Here is an 11,484-nt window from a genome sequence, read left to right as displayed (position 1 = left end):
CCCTCTGACTTTAGATCTCTTTTCTCTTCAGTCCACCCTTTCTTCATTTCTCCCTCTGTCTTCATTACTCCATCTGCATTCAGTTCCCTTTCTGTGATCAGTTCACCCTGTCTTCACTTCCCCTCTGTCTTCATTACTCAATCTGAATTCAGTTCTCTTTCTGTGATCAGTTCACCCTGCCTTCTGTTCTCCCTCCGTCGACAGTCTCCCTCTGACTTTAGATTTCTCTGTGTCTTCAGTCCACCCTTTCTTCATTTCTCCCTCTGTCTTCATTACTCCATCTGCATTCAGTTCTCTTTCTGTGATTAGTCCACAATTTCTTCATTTCTCCCTCTGTCTTCAATACGTCATCTATCCTCAGTTCTCTTTTTGTGATCAGTTCACCCTGTCTTCAGTTCTCCATCTGACTTCAGTTCTCTCTCTTTCGAAAGTCTCCCTTTGATTTTGGATCTCTCTGTGTCTTCAGTCCACCCTTGCTTCATTTCCCCCTCTGTCTTCATTACTCCATCTGCATTCAGTTCTCCTTCTGTGATGTGTTCACCCTGTCCTCACTTCTCCCTCCGTCTTCATTACTCCATCTGAATTCAGTTCTCTTTCTGTGATCAGTTCACCCTGCCTTCTGTTCTCCCTCCATCGACAGTCTCCCTCTGACTTTAGATTTCTCTGTGTCTTCAGTCCACCCTTTCTTCATTTCTCCCTCTGTCTTCATTACTCCATCTGCATTCAGTTCTCTTTCTGTGATTAGTCCACAATTTCTTCATTTCTCCCTCTGTCTTCAATACGTCAGCTATCCGCAGTTCTCTTTTTGTGATCAGTTCACCCTGTCTTCAGTTCTCCATCTGGCTTCAGTTCTCTCTCTTTCGAAAGTCTCTCTTTGATTTTGGATCTCTCTGTGTCTTCAGTCCGCCCTTGCTTCATTTCCCCCTCTGTCTTCATTACTCCATCTGCATTCAGTTCTCCTTCTGTGATCAGTTCATCCTGTCTTCAGTTCTCTCTCTGTCTTCATTACGACATCTGCATTCAGTTCTCTTTCTGTGATCAGTTCAACCTGCCTTCAGTTCTCCCTCTGACTTCAGTTTTCCCTCTGTCGACAGTCTCCTTATGACTTTAGATCTCTCTGTGTCTTCAGTCCACCCTTTCTTGATTTCTTCCTCTGTCTTCATTAATCCATCTGCCTTAAGTTCTCATTTTGTGATCAGTTCACCCTTTCTTCATTTCTCCCTCTGTCTTGATTTCTCAACCTGCATTCAGTTCCCTTTCTGTGATCAGTCCACCCTTTCTTCATTTCTCCCTCACTCCTCATTACTCCATCAGTCTTCAGATCTCTTTTTGTGATCAGTTCACCCTGTCTTCAGTTCTCCCTCTGACTTCTGTTCTCTCTGTCGACTGCCTCCCTCTGACCGTACATCTCTCTGTGTCTTCAGTCCACCCTTTCTTCAGTTCTCCCTCTGACTTCATCTCTCTCTCTGTCAACAGTCTCCCTCTGACTTTAGATCTCTCTGTGTCTTCAGTCCACCTTTCTTCATTTCTCCCTCTGTCTTCATTACTCCATCTGCATTCAGTTCTCTTTCTGTGATCTGTCCACCCTGTCTTCATTTCTCATTCTGTCTTCATTACTCCATCTGTCGTCAGTTATCTTTCTGTCATCAGTTCACCCTGTCTTCAGTTCTCCCTCTGAATTCAGTTTTCTCTCTGTCGACCGTCACCCTCTGACTTTAGATCTATTTTGGTCTTCAGTCCACCCTTTCTTCATTTCTCCCTCTGTCTTCATTACTCCATCTGTCTTCAGTTCTCTTTTTGTGATCAGTTCACCCTGTCTTCAGTTCTCCATCTGACGTCAGTTCTCTCTGTCGACTGCCTCCCTCTGACTTTATATCTTTCTGTGTCTTCAGTCCACCCTTTCTACAGTTGCCCTCTTACTTCAGCTCTCTCTCTGTCAACAGTCTCCCTCTGACTTTAGATCTCTCTGTGCCTTCAGTCCACCTTTCTTCATTTCTCCCTCTGTCTTCAATACTCCATCTACTTTCAGTTCACTTTCTGCGATCAGTTCATCCAGTCTTCAGTTCTCTCTCTGACTTCATTGCTACATCTGCATTCAGCTCTCTTTCTGTCATCAGTTCACCGTGTCTTCAGTTCTCCCTCTGACTTCAGCACTCTCTCTGTCGACAGTCTCCCTCTGACTATAATTCTCTCTGTGTCTTCAGTCCACCCATTCTTCATTTCGCCCTCTGTCTTGATTTCTCAATCGGCATTCAGTTCTCTTTCTGTGATCAGTCCACCCTTTCTTCGTTTCTCCCTCTGTCTTCATTGCTCCAACTTCATTCAGTTCTCTTTCTGCGATCAGTCCACCCTTTCTTAATTTCGCCCTCTGTCTTCATTACTCCATCTGTCTTCAGTACTCTTTTTGTGAGCAGTTCACCCTGTCTTCAGTTCTCCCTCTGACATCAATTCACTCTCTGTCGGCAGTCTCCCTCTGACTTTAGATGCCTCTGTGTCTTCAGTCCAAACTTTCTTCATTTCGCTCTCTTTCTTCATTACTCCATCTGCATTCAGTTCTCTTTCTGTGATCAGGCACCCTTTCTTCATTACTCCCGCTGTCTTCATTACTCCATCTGTCTTCAGTTCTATTTTTGCGATCAGTTCACCCTGTCTTCAGTTCTCCCTCTGACTTCAGTTCTCTCTGTCGACTGCCTCCCTCTGACCGTACATCTCTCTGTGTCTTCAGTCCACCCTTTCTTCAGTTCTCCCTCTGACTTCATCTCTCTCTCTGTCAACAGTCTCCCTCTGACTTTAGATCTCTCTGTGTCTTCAGTCCACCTTTCTTCATTTCTCCCTCTGTCTTCATTACTCCATCTGCATTCAGTTCTCTTTCTGTGATCTGTCCACCCTGTCTTCATTTCTCATTCTGTCTTCATTACTCCATCTGTCGTCAGTTATCTTTCTGTCATCAGTTCACCCTGTCTTCAGTTCTCCCTCTGAATTCAGTTTTCTCTCTGTCGACCGTCACCCTCTGACTTTAGATCTATTTTGGTCTTCAGTCCACCCTTTCTTCATTTCTCCCTCTGTCTTCATTACTCCATCTGTCTTCAGTTCTCTTTTTGTGATCAGTTCACCCTGTCTTCAGTTCTCCATCTGACGTCAGTTCTCTCTGTCGACTGCCTCCCTCTGACTTTATATCTTTCTGTGTCTTCAGTCCACCCTTTCTACAGTTGCCCTCTTACTTCAGCTCTCTCTCTGTCAACAGTCTCCCTCTGACTTTAGATCTCTCTGTGCCTTCAGTCCACCTTTCTTCATTTCTCCCTCTGTCTTCAATACTCCATCTACTTTCAGTTCACTTTCTGCGATCAGTTCATCCAGTCTTCAGTTCTCTCTCTGACTTCATTGCTACATCTGCATTCAGCTCTCTTTCTGTCATCAGTTCACCGTGTCTTCAGTTCTCCCTCTGACTTCAGCACTCTCTCTGTCGACAGTCTCCCTCTGACTATAATTCTCTCTGTGTCTTCAGTCCACCCATTCTTCATTTCGCCCTCTGTCTTGATTTCTCAATCGGCATTCAGTTCTCTTTCTGCGATCAGTCCACCCTTTCTTAATTTCGCCCTCTGTCTTCATTACTCCATCTGTCTTCAGTACTCTTTTTGTGAGCAGTTCACCCTGTCTTCAGTTCTCCCTCTGACATCAATTCACTCTCTGTCGGCAGTCTCCCTCTGACTTTAGATGCCTCTGTGTCTTCAGTCCAAACTTTCTTCATTTCGCTCTCTTTCTTCATTACTCCATCTGCATTCAGTTCTCTTTCTGTGATCAGGCACCCTTTCTTCATTACTCCCGCTGTCTTCATTACTCCATCTGTCTTCAGTTCTATTTTTGCGATCAGTTCACCCTGTCTTCAGTTCTCCCTCTGACTTCAGTTCTCTCTGTCGACTGCCTCCCTCTGACCGTACATCTCTCTGTGTCTTCAGTCCACCCTTTCTTCAGTTCTCCCTCTGACTTCAGCTCTCTCTCTGTCAACAGTCTCCCTCTGACTTTAGATCTCTCTGTGTCTTCAGTCCACCTTTCTTCATTTCTCCCTCTGTCTTCATTACTCCATCTGCATTCAGTTCTCTTTCTGTGATCTGTCCACCCTGTCTTCATTTCTCATTCTGTCTTCATTACTCCATCTGTCGTCAGTTCTCTTTCGGTCATCAGTTCACCCTGTCTTCAGTTCTCCCTCTGACATCAATTCACTCTCTGTCGGCAGTCTCCCTCTGACTTTAGATCTCTCTGTGTCTTCAGTCCTCCCTTTCTTCATTTCGCCCTCTGTCTTCATTACTCCATCTGCATTCAGTTCTCTTTCAGCGATCAGGCACCCTTTCTTCATTTCTCCCGCTGTCTTCATTACTCCATCTGTCTTCAGTTCTATTTTTGTGATCAGTTCACCCTGTCTTCAGTTCTCCCTCTGACTTCAGTTCTCTCTGTCGACCGTCTCCCTCTGACTTTAGAACTCTCTGTGTCTTCAGTCCACCCTTTCTTCATTTCTCTCTCTGTCTTCATTACTCGATCTGTATTCAGTTCTCTTTCAGCGATCAGGCACCCTTTCTTCATTGCTCCCGCTGTCTTCATTACTCCATCTGTCTTCAGTTCTATTTTTGTGATCAGTTCACCCTGTCTTCAGTTCTCCCTCTGACTTCAGTTCTCTCTGTCGACCGTCTCCCTCTGAGTTTAGATCTCTCTGTGTCTTCAGTCCACCCTTTCTTCATTTCTCCCTCTGTCTTCATTACTCCATCTGTCGTCAGTTCTCTTTCGGTCATCAGTTCACCCTGTCTTCAGTTCTCCCTCTGACTTCAGTTTTCTCTCTGCCGACAGTCACCCTCTGACTTTAGATCTCTCTTTTGTCTTCAGTCCACCCTGTCTCCATTTCTCCCTCTGTCTTCATTACTCCATCTGCATTCAGTTCTCTTTCTGTGATCTTTCCACCCTTTCGTCATTTCTCCCTCTGTCTTCATTATTCCATCTGCATTCAGTTCTCTTTCTGCGATCAGTCCACCCTTTCTTCATTTCTCCCTCTGTCTTCATTACTCCATCTGCATTCAGTTCTCTTTCTGCGATCAGTCCACCCTTTCTTCATTTTTCCCTCTGTCTTCATTATTCCATCTGCATTCATTTCACTTTCTGTGATCAATCCACCCTTTCATCATTTCTCCCTCTGTCTTCATTACTCCATCTGTCTTCAGTTCTCTTTTTGTGATCAGTTCACACTGCCCTCAGTTCTCGCTCTGACTTCAGTTTTCTCTCTGTCGACAGTCACCCTCTGACTTTAGATCTCTTTTTGTCTTCAGTCCAACCTTTCTTCATTTCTCCCTCTGTCTTCATTACTCCATCTGCATTCAGTTCACTTTCTGTGATCAGTCCATCCTGTCTTAATTTCTCCCTCTGTCTTCATTACTCCATCTGTCGTCAGTTCTCTTTCGGTCATCAGTTCACCCTGTCTTCAGTTCTCCCTCTGACTTCAGTTTTCTCTCTGTCGACAGTCACCCTCTGACTTTAGATCTCTTTTTGTCTTCAGTCCAACCTTTCTTCATTTCTCCCTCTGTCTACATTACTCCATCTGCATTCAGTTCTCTTTCTGCGATCAGTCCACTCTTTCTTCATTTCTCCCTCTGTCTTCATTATCTATCTGTCTTCACTTCTCTTTCTGTGATCAGTTCACCCTGTCTTCATTTCTCCCTCTGACTTCAGCTCTCTCTCTGTCAACAGTCTCCCTCTGACATTAAATCTCTCTGTGTCTTCAGTCCGCCCTTTCTTCATTTCTCCCTCTGTCTTCATTACTCCTTCTGCATTCAGTTCACTTTCTGTGATCAGTCCATCCTGTCTTAATTTCTCCCTCTGTCTTCATTACTCCATCTGTCGTCAGTTCTCTTTCTGTCATCAGATCACCCTGTCTTCAGTTCTCCCTCTGACTTCAGTTTTCTATCTGTCGACAGTCGCCCTCTGACTTTAGATCTCTTTTTGTCTTCAGTCCACCCTTTCTTCATTTCTCCATCTGTCTTCATTAATCCATCTGCATTCAGTTCTCTTTCTGTGATCAGTTCACCCTGTCTTTATTTCTCCCTCTGTCTTCATTACTCCATCTGCATTAAGTTCTCTTTCTGTGATCTTTCCACCCTTTCGTCATTTCTCCCTCTGTCTTCATTACTCCATCGGTCTTCAGTACTCTTTTTGTGATCAGTTCACCCTGTCTTCAGTACTTCCTCTGAATTCCGTTCTCTCTCTGTCGGCAGTCTCTCTCTGAATTTAGATCTCTCTGTGTCTTCGGTCCTCCCTTTCTTCATTTCGCCCTCTGTCTTCATTATTCCATCTGTCTTCAGTTCTATTTTTGTGCTCAGTTCACCCTGTCTTCAGTTCTCCCTCTGACTTCAGTTCTCTCTGTCGACAGTCTCACTCTGACTATAAATATCTCTTTGTCTTCAGTCCACACTTTATTCTGTTCTCCCTATGACTTCAGCTCTCTCTCTTTCAACAGTCTCCCTCTGACTTTAGATCTCTCTGTGTCTTCAGTCCACCCTTTCTTCATTTCTCCCTCTGTCCTCATTACTCCATCTACATTCAGTTCACTTTCTGTGATCAGTCCACCCTGTCTTCATTTCTCCCTCTGTCTTCATTACTCCATCTGTCGTCTGTTCTCTTTCGGTCATCAGTTCACCCAGTCTTCAGATCTCCCTCTGACCTCAATTCTCTCTCTGTCGACAGCCTCCCTCTGACTTTAGATCTCTTTTTGTCTTCAGTCCACCCTTTCTTCATTTCTCCCTCTGTCTTCATTAATCCATCTGCATTCAGTTCTCTTTCTGTGATCAGTTCACCCTGTCTTCATTTCTCCCTCTATCTTCATTACTCCATCTGCACTCAGTTCTCTTTCTGTGATCTTTCCACACTTTCGTCATTTCTCCTCTGTCTTCATTACTCCATCGGTCTTCAGTTCTCATTTTCTGATCAGTTCACCCTGTCTTCAGTACTTCCTCTGAATTCTGTTCTCTCTCTGTCGTCAGTCTCGCTCTGATTTTAGATCTCTCTGTGTCTTCAGTCCTCCCTTTCTTCATTTCGCCCTCTGTCTTCATTACTCCATCTGCATTCAGTTCTCTTTCAGCGATCAGGCACCCTTTCTTCATTTCTCCCGCTGTCTTCATTACTCCATCTGTCTTCAGTTCTATTTTTGTGATCAGTTCACCCTGTCTTCAGTTCTCTCTCTGACTTCAGTTCTCTCTGTCGACCGTCTCCCTCTGAGTTTAGATCTCTCTGTGTCTTCAGTCCACCCCTTCTTCATTTCTCCCTCTGTCTTCATTACTCCATCTGTCGTCAGTTCTCTTTTGGTCATCAGTTCACCCTGTCTTCAGTTCTCCCTCTGACTTCAGTTTTCTCTCTGCCGACAGTCACCCTCTGACTTTAGATCTCTCTTTTGTCTTCAGTCCACCCTTTCTTCATTACTCTATCTGTCTTCATTAATCCATCTGCATTCAGTTCTCTTTCTGTGATCAGTTCACCCTGTCTCCATTTCTCCCTCTGTCTTCATTACTCCATCTGCATTCAGTTCTCTTTCTGTGATCTTTCCACCCTTTCGTCATTTCTCCCTCTGTCTTCATTATTCCATCTGCATTCAGTTCTCTTTCTGCGATCAGTCCACCCTTTCTTCATTTTTCCCTCTGTCTTCATTATTCCATCTGCATTCAGTTCACTTTCTGTGATCAGTTCACCCTGTCTTCATTTCTCCCTCTGTCTTCATTACTCCATCTGCATTCAGTTCTCTTTCTGCGATCAGTCCACCCTTTCTTCATTTTTCCCTCTGTCTTCATTATTCCATCTGCATTCAGTTCACTTTCTGTGATCAGTTCACCCTGTCTTCATTTCTCCCTCTGTCTTCATTACTCCATCTGCATTCAGTTCTCTTTCTGCGATCAGTCCACCCTTTCTTCATTTCTCCCTCTGTCTTCATTACTCCATCTGCATTCAGTTCTCTTTCTGCGATCAGTCCACCCTTTCATCATTTCTCCCTCTGTCTTCATTACTCCATCTGTCTTCAGTTCTATTTTTGTGATCAGTTCACCCTGTCTTCAGTTCTCCCTCTGACTTCAGTTCTCTCTGTCGACCGTCTCCCTCTGAGTTTAGATCTCTCTGTGTCTTCAGTCCACCCCTTCTTCATTTCTCCCTCTGTCTTCATTACTCCATCTGTCGTCAGTTCTCTTTTGGTCATCAGTTCACCCTGTCTTCAGTTCTCCCTCTGACTTCAGTTTTCTCTCTGCCGACAGTCACCCTCTGACTTTAGATCTCTCTTTTGTCTTCAGTCCACCCTTTCTTCATTACTCTATCTGTCTTCATTAATCCATCTGCATTCAGTTCTCTTTCTGTGATCAGTTCACCCTGTCTCCATTTCTCCCTCTGTCTTCATTACTCCATCTGCATTCAGTTCTCTTTCTGTGATCTTTCCACCCTTTCGTCATTTCTCCCTCTGTCTTCATTATTCCATCTGCATTCAGTTCTCTTTCTGCGATCAGTCCACCCTTTCTTCATTTTTCCCTCTGTCTTCATTATTCCATCTGCATTCAGTTCACTTTCTGTGATCAGTTCACCCTGTCTTCATTTCTCCCTCTGTCTTCATTACTCCATCTGCATTCAGTTCTCTTTCTGCGATCAGTCCACCCTTTCTTCATTTTTCCCTCTGTCTTCATTATTCCATCTGCATTCAGTTCACTTTCTGTGATCAGTTCACCCTGTCTTCATTTCTCCCTCTGTCTTCATTACTCCATCTGCATTCAGTTCTCTTTCTGCGATCAGTCCACCCTTTCTTCATTTCTCCCTCTGTCTTCATTACTCCATCTGCATTCAGTTCTCTTTCTGCGATCAGTCCACCCTTTCATCATTTCTCCCTCTGTCTTCATTACTCCATCTGTCTTCAGTTCTCTTTTTGTGATCAGTTCACACTGCCCTCAGTTCTCCCTCTGACTTCAGTTTTCTCTCTGTCGACAGTCACCCTCTGACTTTAGATCTCTTTTTGTCTTCAGTCCAACCTTTCTTCATTTCTCCCTCTGTCTTCATTACTCCATCTGCATTCAGTTCACTTTCTGTGATCAGTCCATCCTGTCTTAATTTCTCCCTCTGTCTTCATTACTCCATCTGTCGTCAGTTCTCTTTCGGTCATCAGTTCACCCTGTCTTCAGTTCTCCCTCTGACTTCAGTTTTCTCTCTGTCGACAGTCACCCTCTGACTTTAGATCTCTTTTTGTCTTCAGTCCAACCTTTCTTCATTTCTCCCTCTGTCTACATTACTCCATCTGCATTCAGTTCTCTTTCTGCGATCAGTCCACTCTTTCTTCATTTCTCCCTCTGTCTTCATTATCTATCTGTCTTCACTTCTCTTTCTGTGATCAGTTCACCCTGTCTTCATTTCTCCCTCTGACTTCAGCTCTCTCTCTGTCAACAGTCTCCCTCTGACATTAAATCTCTCTGTGTCTTCAGTCCGCCCTTTCTTCATTTCTCCCTCTGTCTTCATTACTCCATCTGCATTCAGTTCACTTTCTGTGATCAGTCCATCCTGTCTTAATTTCTCCCTCTGTCTTCATTACTCCATCTGTCGTCAGTTCTCTTTCTGTCATCAGATCACCCTGTCTTCAGTTCTCCCTCTGACTTCAGTTTTCTATCTGTCGACAGTCGCCCTCTGACTTTAGATCTCTTTTTGTCTTCAGTCCACCCTTTCTTCATTTCTCCATCTGTCTTCATTAATCCATCTGCATTCAGTTCTCTTTCTGTGATCAGTTCACCCTGTCTTTATTTCTCCCTCTGTCTTCATTACTCCATCTGCATTAAGTTCTCTTTCTGTGATCTTTCCACCCTTTCGTCATTTCTCCCTCTGTCTTCATTACTCCATCGGTCTTCAGTACTCTTTTTGTGATCAGTTCACCCTGTCTTCAGTACTTCCTCTGAATTCCGTTCTCTCACTGTCGGCAGTCTCTCTCTGAATTTAGATCTCTCTGTGTCTTCGGTCCTCCCTTTCTTCATTTCGCCCTCTGTCTTCATTATTCCATCTGTCTTCAGTTCTATTTTTGTGCTCAGTTCACCCTGTCTTCAGTTCTCCCTCTGACTTCAGTTCTCTCTGTCGACAGTCTCACTCTGACTATAAATATCTCTTTGTCTTCAGTCCACACTTTATTCTGTTCTCCCTATGACTTCAGCTCTCTCTCTTTCAACAGTCTCCCTCTGACTTTAGATCTCTCTGTGTCTTCAGTCCACCCTTTCTTCATTTCTCCCTCTGTCCTCATTACTCCATCTACATTCAGTTCACTTTCTGTGATCAGTCCACCCTGTCTTCATTTCTCCCTCTGTCTTCATTACTCCATCTGTCGTCTGTTCTCTTTCGGTCATCAGTTCACCCAGTCTTCAGATCTCCCTCTGACCTCAATTCTCTCTCTGTCGACAGCCTCCCTCTGACTTTAGATCTCTTTTTGTCTTCAGTCCACCCTTTCTTCATTTCTCCCTCTGTCTTCATTAATCCATCTGCATTCAGTTCTCTTTCTGTGATCAGTTCACCCTGTCTTCATTTCTCCCTCTGTCTTCATTACTCCATCTGCACTCAGTTCTCTTTCTGTGATCTTTCCACACTTTCGTCATTTCTCCTCTGTCTTCATTACTACATCGGTCTTCAGTTCTCATTTTCTGATCAGTTCACCCTGTCTTCTGTACTTCCTCTGAATTCTGTTCTCTCTCTGTCGTCAGTCTCGCTCTGATTTTAGATCTCTCTGTGTCTTCAGTCCTCCCTTTCTTCATTTCGCCCTCTGTCTTCATTACTCCATCTGCATTCAGTTCTCTTTCTGTGATCAGTTCACCCTTTCTTCATTTCTCCCTCTGTCTTCATTAGTCCATCTGCATTCAGTTCACTTTCTGTGATCAGTCCACCCTTTCTTCAATTCTCCCGCTGTCTTCATTACTCCATCAGTCGTCGGCTCTCTTTCGGTCATCAGTTCACCCAATCTTCAGATCACCCTCTAACCTCAGTTCTCTCTCTGTCGACAGACTCCCTCTGACTTTAGATCTCTTTTTGTCTTCAGTCCACCCTTTCTTCATTTCTCCCTCTTTCTTCATTAATCCATCTGCATTCAGTTCTCTTTCTGTGATCAGTTCACCCTGTCTTCATTTCTCCCTCTGTCTTCATTACTCCATCGGTCTTCAGTTCTCATTTTGTGATCAATTCACCCTGTCTTCAGTTCTCCCTCTGACTTCAGTTTTCTCTCTGTCGACAGTCTCCCTCTGACTTTAGATCTCTTTTTGTCTTCAGTCCAACCTTTCTTCATTTCTCCCTCTTTCTACATTACTCCATCTGCATTCAGTTCTCTTGCTGCGATCAGTCCACTCTTTCTTCATTTCTCCCTCTGTCTTCATTACTCCATCTGACTTCATTTCTCTTTCTGTGATCAGTTCACCCTGTCTTCATTTCTCCCTCTGACCTCAGCTCTCTCTCTGTCAGCAG

This window comes from Heterodontus francisci, unplaced genomic scaffold, assembly GCF_036365525.1.
Source record: "Heterodontus francisci isolate sHetFra1 unplaced genomic scaffold, sHetFra1.hap1 HAP1_SCAFFOLD_86, whole genome shotgun sequence".
In the NCBI taxonomy this organism is placed as follows: Eukaryota; Metazoa; Chordata; class Chondrichthyes; order Heterodontiformes; family Heterodontidae; genus Heterodontus; species Heterodontus francisci.
This window is presented reverse-complemented; position numbering follows the sequence as displayed.